The sequence below is a fragment of the Lycium barbarum genome, chromosome 4 (genome assembly GCF_019175385.1).
Source record: "Lycium barbarum isolate Lr01 chromosome 4, ASM1917538v2, whole genome shotgun sequence".
Taxonomy (NCBI): domain Eukaryota; kingdom Viridiplantae; phylum Streptophyta; class Magnoliopsida; order Solanales; family Solanaceae; genus Lycium; species Lycium barbarum.
This window is the reverse complement of record NC_083340.1, coordinates 17,218,837-17,226,304: the sequence shown is the minus strand read 5'-3', so window position 1 is coordinate 17,226,304 and position 7,468 is coordinate 17,218,837. Positions and strand designations below refer to the sequence as shown.

Sequence of the window (7,468 nt, the reverse complement as noted above, 5' to 3'; positions counted from 1 at the left end):
CAAAGAAACAAATCAAGCCAGTCCAGCACATTGTCCCTTCCAATGCGGCGTTGGCCATTTATATGCCAACGGCTCCGGTGCACAGCACCCTTGCGGTGTGAGCCCCACCGCTGCGCGTCGGTACGCCTCTCATTCCAACCATTTTTCAAAACTATGAAATGAAATTAATGTGTGAATTGAAATCAGATATGCATGCACATGCAAGATATGTGGTCCAATGTTATTGTACTACAATAATATAGTTAAATGTTTCTATAGCGGCGTCATTTGTCTGTATATTTTTTGGCTATTATAACAAAATATTGTTCTAGAGAACATATGATAAAATAGTGTGAAAGTCGGTTCAGAAAAAAAAATTGGCCGTTGTAGTGAAACTTTATTATAGAAAATGACTGTTATACCGGAGATGTTTGACTATAATAATACATCTTAATTTTAAATAAGTTGAGGTTAGTTATTTGATAAATCCTCAATATATAACCATGTTTCTCAATCTGATCATATTTGTATCCTGAACGTTCATTAATTAACTAGTATACAATCAAAACTCTCATTTATTTAAATTTGCGCCCCGCTCGCTCACGTTAGTACAAATAAAATTTCTTAATGGAGAAGGAAATTAATGCAGGTGGTTTACGTCTTCTATGAATTGCCTTTTGACATGCAATTTTTGCAATAGGCTCCTAATAATACGGAAGGATCATAATCCAACCACTTCCAAAGCTGTAAAATTAAATTTATATCTGCATGGTTGAACATAGTCTTTTACTATTTGAATAGGCTATTCAAATTTTATGTGTTATTTTCAATATTTAATTTATAAAAATAGCTATTTTCTATATATAAAAGATATTGAATTGCATACAAATTTATGGAAGACTGCAAAACCAATTGAACCGGATTGAAACCGAAGTATATATGTACGTACGTAGTATGTTCTATGCTTCCTCCCCTATTGGATTAAGAGAAGCCAATACACCTGCTATATATGGGACCCAATGCTATGGTACCACAAGAGACACTTGGTTGGAGTTGGGCGTGAACAACATCATACTTAATGAGTTTAGTTTAGGATTCGTTTGGTTCAGTAACACGTTATGCAGAGATTAGCCATGCATGAATTAGTAATACAAGAATTAATAATATTAGGGTCGTTTATTGTTGGACGTTTTGTACTTTGTACCAAAAATTATTATATAATGTATATTTTTAAAATAAGTTTAACAAATATAATATTGGTCTACATGACGGGTTATTTTGGTTATTTAATTGTTTTATTCTTATTCCACATTCTATCTTGCATGAAATAATATATAGATTTCCACATAACTTATGCATGTATATATTATTTATGCGGAAAAGAAAATTTTAACCCAACATTGTAATATTGAATCATGTTTTTTATTTTTGGAAGTAACAATGAAGCCAAACATGGCATGAAAATAATGTACGATTTCACGTGGAGATTAGCTTCTCCATGATATTTCTTCAACCAAACATCACCTTAATGTTTGATGACACATTCACACTCTATATAAGGACGATCGATAGGATGATGAAATTAAACCAAGTGAAGTAGCTCCAATAAAAGGAAGAAAAAAAAAACTAAGTGAAGTAGCTCCAATAAAAGGAAGAAAAAAAAAACTAAGTGAAGTAGCTCCAAAAAAAAATGGAGAAGTTACCAGCCTCTGATCACGTAATTCAGTTCATGGATGAACAAGATCACAGGAAGAGTACCGACCATGCTACCCAAAATCCTTCAAAATTTCAAACAATTCGTCGCTTCACTTTCTCAAAACCAAAAGCTCGAGTCTTTGAGTTTAATAGTACTGTTCTGATCTTCCAAAACACTTTCAATTCAGACGACGAATCTGATGAGTCGTTAAAGCCCTCGTGTGAAAAGGGTGAAGATAGTGATGATGAATATGATCAAGAAGGAATATGTGGGATTAAAGAAGAGTGCAAAAAGAAAAGGAGAAAAATCCCTTTTAGGCTTTTGTTTGAATGGTTGCTTTTGTTACTCACAACATCTTGTTTAGTATGTGCTCTTACAATTTCGCCTCTTAGGAACAATCCCTTATGGGGTCTTCACTTGTGGAAATGGTGCATGCTGATTCTTATCATATTCAGTGGTCGCCTTATTTCAAGTTTGGTCATTCGATTCCTAGTCTTCCTTATTGAGAGAAACTTCATGCTCCGCGAAAGTTGTTGTATTTCGTATATGGTCTTAGGAAAAGCTTCCAAAATTGTGTTTGGTTAGGTTTTGTCCTTTTGTCTTTGAATTTCATGTTCAACTCGAAGCTCAACAAACAAAACAAGATGCTGACAAAATTACGCGAAGTTTTACTGGCCTTACTCATTGCTGCAACGATCTGGCCTGTTAAAATCATTCTGGTCAAAGTTTTAGCTTCGTCTTTTTTCGTTGCTACTTACTTTGATCGTATGAAGGAAAGTGTTTTTCATCACTATGTTCTAGACGCACTTTCCGGTCCGCCAGTTGATGTGAAAGAAAGGCATAAATTGAAAGAATTGAGGAAATTGTCCAAGCTAAAGAAGCTGAGTACGCAAATTAAGTCATCTGCATGGAGAGTGAAGAGATTGGCTAATTATGTAAGGTTCTTTGGGTTGTCAACAATTTCTAAGAGTGTGGATGAGTTTGGGAACACTGAAACTGAGATTACTAGTGAAATGGAGGCTAGAAATTGTTCCAGAAAGATCTTCAAGAACGTGGCCAATCATGGTGCCAAGTAAGTCTTCTACTCCTTAATTTACGGAGATTTTGTGTCCCAAACACACACGACAACAATCAATCAATCAATCATTAGAGTTTAACTTTTGTGAATTAACGTATAATTTTAATCACCATCATTAAAAAAAAAAATTGAACCAAAACACTAGAAATATATAACCTTTATATTTATTTTTCCTAAACAATATAATCAGTAAAATCACTCTGTATAATATGTGTATAACCGGTTGTATATAGTATACACTTGTTATGCAACTTTTATATACTCATTATACATTATGGACACACATATACCAACTTCAAAGGATTATGGCGAGGTGAGTCGCCTAGCTAAAACCTTCAACTTCTCGTGTTTCGAAAAATATTTTCCGTATCAAACACTAAAGTTTTAATGGAATCACTAATTTGGGTCTTGATGTTTACTTGGTTGGGGTGTAGAGTATGTTTTAACATGCCTGGCCATCTTGAAAGCCATCAATTTTGTTGGTAGGAAGGACCACTCTAGTGAAGGCCAAAGCAAGTCACATGTGATTCGATAATTACATTTTTCTCCATTCAAACCAAAAATTTTGTAAAATATAATAATCACAATTCAAGCATAATTATCCTCATTCATGTTAATTTTTGCCCCACTACTATCTAACTCGAAATATGTCTATTAAATCGCGCACGAATTTGAAGATGTAAATTCGTGTATTATATAAGTGGTAGTAATTAATTTCTAGTGTGTTTCAAAGAAGTTCATAAACTACAAATTTTATTATTTAAATGCCGTAAAACATGTAATGTTACCTTTATACATCCAGATCAGTCCCACTAATTTCTTATCTTATACGTCTTACTTCAACGTTGTTCTTTTATAAAAATAACTCAGTTTATTTAAGATTTGAATTTGGGTAATACAATAATTTTCTATATATTAATACTCTAATTTCTCAATAGTTATTTTAATATGGTTCACAAATACATACATATAATAGAAAAGTCAAGTTGAGTACGTAGTAGACTCCACACAGAACGATTTGTCAGGAACTCCTCAATAATGAGTAGTGATTGACAATAGCAGATACTAAGAAGCTGAATTTGATTAAATATATTTATGAACGTCCTTGTATTTACAAAGAGTACAGATTGGATGTAATAAGATAATTAATGAGTTTGTAGCATATGGTTAATAATGTCTTTTTGTGTATTGAAGGTACATCGAGGAGGAAGACCTAATAAGGTTCTTGAATAGAGTAGAGATAAACACCATATTCTCACTCTTTGAACGAGCTGTCGAAACTGGACGGATATCGAAGTCTGCCTTCACAAATTGGGTGGTAAGTATTATAATACACCATACTAAGACCATTGTGTCTTTCTCTTCTTAAATATTAACATCAATTACTCCCTTCCTATAATCTTTGATTTAACTTTTTTTTTATACTGACATAATAAAGGATCAAATAATCATCTAAATGATTTAGAAAGTAAGTAAAAAATGAGATTATTAACCTACAAAATAAGGCGCGTCACCTACTATGACATGTTAATAAGACGTTTGGTATAGACAAACACATTTTTCAATTTTCCATATTAGGTTGGCTAAAATGATTGTTTGAAAACAAGTTTTCTAAAAATTAGAAAAATGACTTCCCTGATAGAACTAGAGAAAATAAGTTCCATCAGTCATTTGCATGCTTATTGTCTTTCCCCCTACCCCAAAAAGCCATATGTTGTCCCCACCCCCACCTTCCCACACAGCTATACCCAACTTCCAATCCCCACCTCTTGCCTCTCACCCTCATCCCCACCACCAGCAATCCAGCATGCAAACCCCCCCTACTCCCCTGTCGCCAACTGCTCAGCCAATCCCTAGTCCTCATCCCCAACTCACCCCTACCCCTCACCCCCTCCACTTCTTCTTGGGAAAATATTTTATGTTTACTTATTAAATATTAAAAATAAATAAGAAATTACTTATTTAAAAAATATATTTTCCTTCATTCGAAAGTCAGCCATGCATAGTGTAAAAGTTCTGAAAGTTAAATTCTTGAAAGTTTTAATGGGAATCGATTAATTATTAAGTGCATGTAGGTACGAGCATACTACGAGAGGAAGCACTTGGCACACTCATTGAATGATACAAAGACGGCAGTGCAACAGCTTCACAAGTTAGCAAGTGGAATAGTGAGTTTCATATTACTTGTGATTTCACTCTTAGTGATGGGACTCTTGTCCACACAAATACTTGCTCTCCTCCTATCCCAACTTGTCCTTTTGGGATTTGCTTTCCAAAACACCTGCAAGACTATCTTCGAATCCATCATCTTCGTGTTTGTTGTCCATCCTTTTGACATTGGTGATCGTTGTGTTGTCGATGGAGTTCAGGTATTTATCAATTTTAACCTGATGTAGCAAATAATCTTTCTTATTCTATTTTATTTGTCAACACTTAATGTTTATCAATTATTTAATTACAATAAGCTAACCTACACAAGCTCTAAATATGTCTATTGTATATATGCAGATGATAGTTGAAGAGATGAATATATTGACGACAGTATTTCTCCGTTACGATAATGAGAAAATATACTACCCGAATGCAGTGTTGATCACAAAGCCAATAAGCAACTTCTATAGAAGCCCTGAAATGTGCGACGCCATTTCCTTTGATATTGATACGAACACTTCTATGGACAGCATCATAGCCCTCAAAAAGGCCATTCAATTGTAAGAACTCTTGTCACTTTCACCCACCCCCTATCCTTTAATTAATAATTTCTTTTCAATTTAACTTTTGTAGACTGTACGGGTCAGCTTATGCGCACCTCAATTATTCCTAGTGTCGAGTAACTTTGGCTATCAAGGCTTGAGCAGATAGAAAGAAATTGAATTACCTAGTGTTTTTATTCCATTAGAATTTGAACATTAGACCTCGTGGTTTTTTACCCACTTCATTTACCATACCTTGAATGCATTTCCATGGTTTTCTTAACCCATATATCTATATTTTGTGTCAAAATACTTGGTTAAGCTAAACCCACACAAAAGATGTTATATGCACCTCTGAACTTGTCTTATTTCTTAGGCTATTGATCCCGCTTTTCATAACAGTTATCTATAACTATATTTTAGGTAACTTGATAATATAAAGAAATTATTCTATTAGTGTGCAAAATTTAACCTCTTTCTGTCTTCTTGATCCGGACCACAGTGATTCTAAATGATTAAATGTGGTGAGTAAGAAGCTAAGTTTTGATTTTAACTTCACCAAATTGTGAATGCCTGACTTAGTAGTCTACGCCAGCCACCATTCCGAACTTGTCTTAATATTGACAGTTGAGTGGATGGTATAACAACCTTGTCTTTTTCTTTTCTTGTTTTGTGAATTTGAGGTTCATTTATTCAACTCAAATCAACATATATATGATTATGTGTTTGATGGAAAATAAATATATAGGTACCTTGAGAGCAAACCAAAATATTGGAATCCACAACACTCGGTGATAGTGAAAGGAATAGGTAATGCGCACACAATGGCAATGATGCTATGTGTTCAACATACCATTAACCATCAGAACTATGGGGATAGAAGCAACAAGATCACTGAGCTCATCCTTGAGTTGAAGAAGATCTTTGAGACCGTTAATATCAAATACTTTCTTCTCCCTCAACGAGTCCAAGTGGACATGACCAATCTCAGAAATTAATATGTCATTCAAGAGGTAAAACATTGAGGTAGTTCATTGCTACAGGGAAGCTAATCAGGTTGCCGATGGACTAGCAAAGTTGGCTATTATGCTTAAAGAAGGTTATCAGGCAATGTAAGAACTTATCACAGGCCTCCAAAGGATCTTCAGCTTGATAGATAGAAGTTACAAGTTTGAGGATTAGTTATGACAAATTCAACTTTTTTGTCAGTTAAATTTAGTTCTTTCATCACTATCCATGGGAGATATTTTTTTGTTGTGCATATAGTAGAAGAACACTTTGCTCTTATAACTCTCCCAGCTTTTTGTAGAGCACCACTATATTATGTATAGGATCAATTTCATGCTTAAGTGTCTCTGTTTTAGTCATACTTCTTTGAGACACAATGGTGGCACTATAGAGTTGTACTGGTTTTATTATAGGTGAGTTTGTTTACCTTGTGCGTTGTGGAGGTTAGGCTCACATCCCCCTCTATTTATGTAATTTTTACTAGTCAATAAACAAGGTAGGGGTCAAGCCAAACCCCCATCACCTCCGAGCCTTAGCTTTAGGTGAATTTTGCTTAATTTAAAATAAAATAAAATATTCCATTGCTTTCTTTAATCATATTTTATTTGATATCTATATGACAAGCAACAAGATAATTGAAGCAAATTAATTAAGACAGGTCTATAAATTGCAATAATGTTGATGTAATTTATGGATAAAACATGTTATTTATGGTGTGTGCATTTAATTTTCCTTGTCAACCCTTTATTAACTTCTCAAGTCTCCACCATCCATTAATTTCATTCTCCTTTATTTTAATTATGCTAGCGTTGTTTGCTCGTATTGTCTGTCCTAAGTCTAGACAATGGAGGATTATGATAGGCTAGCCTGGTAAATAGTATAAAAAGAAACCAATTCACGAATCTTACATTATTGCCGATATCATCAAAATGAGAAGCATGGTTGATAAGCTGGGATTTTACCAACTTATTCACATCTTTACGTGAGCATTTGTTGTCTTTAAGTGATGAATAT

The 7,468-nt window shown here is 34.1% G+C and overlaps 1 pseudogene; it reads left to right on the top strand.

The window, feature by feature from the left end:
- Positions 1-1,415: 1,415 nt before the first annotated feature.
- Positions 1,416-6,983, top strand: LOC132635417 (mechanosensitive ion channel protein 10-like; annotated as a pseudogene).
- The last annotated feature ends 485 nt before the right edge of the window (positions 6,984-7,468 follow it).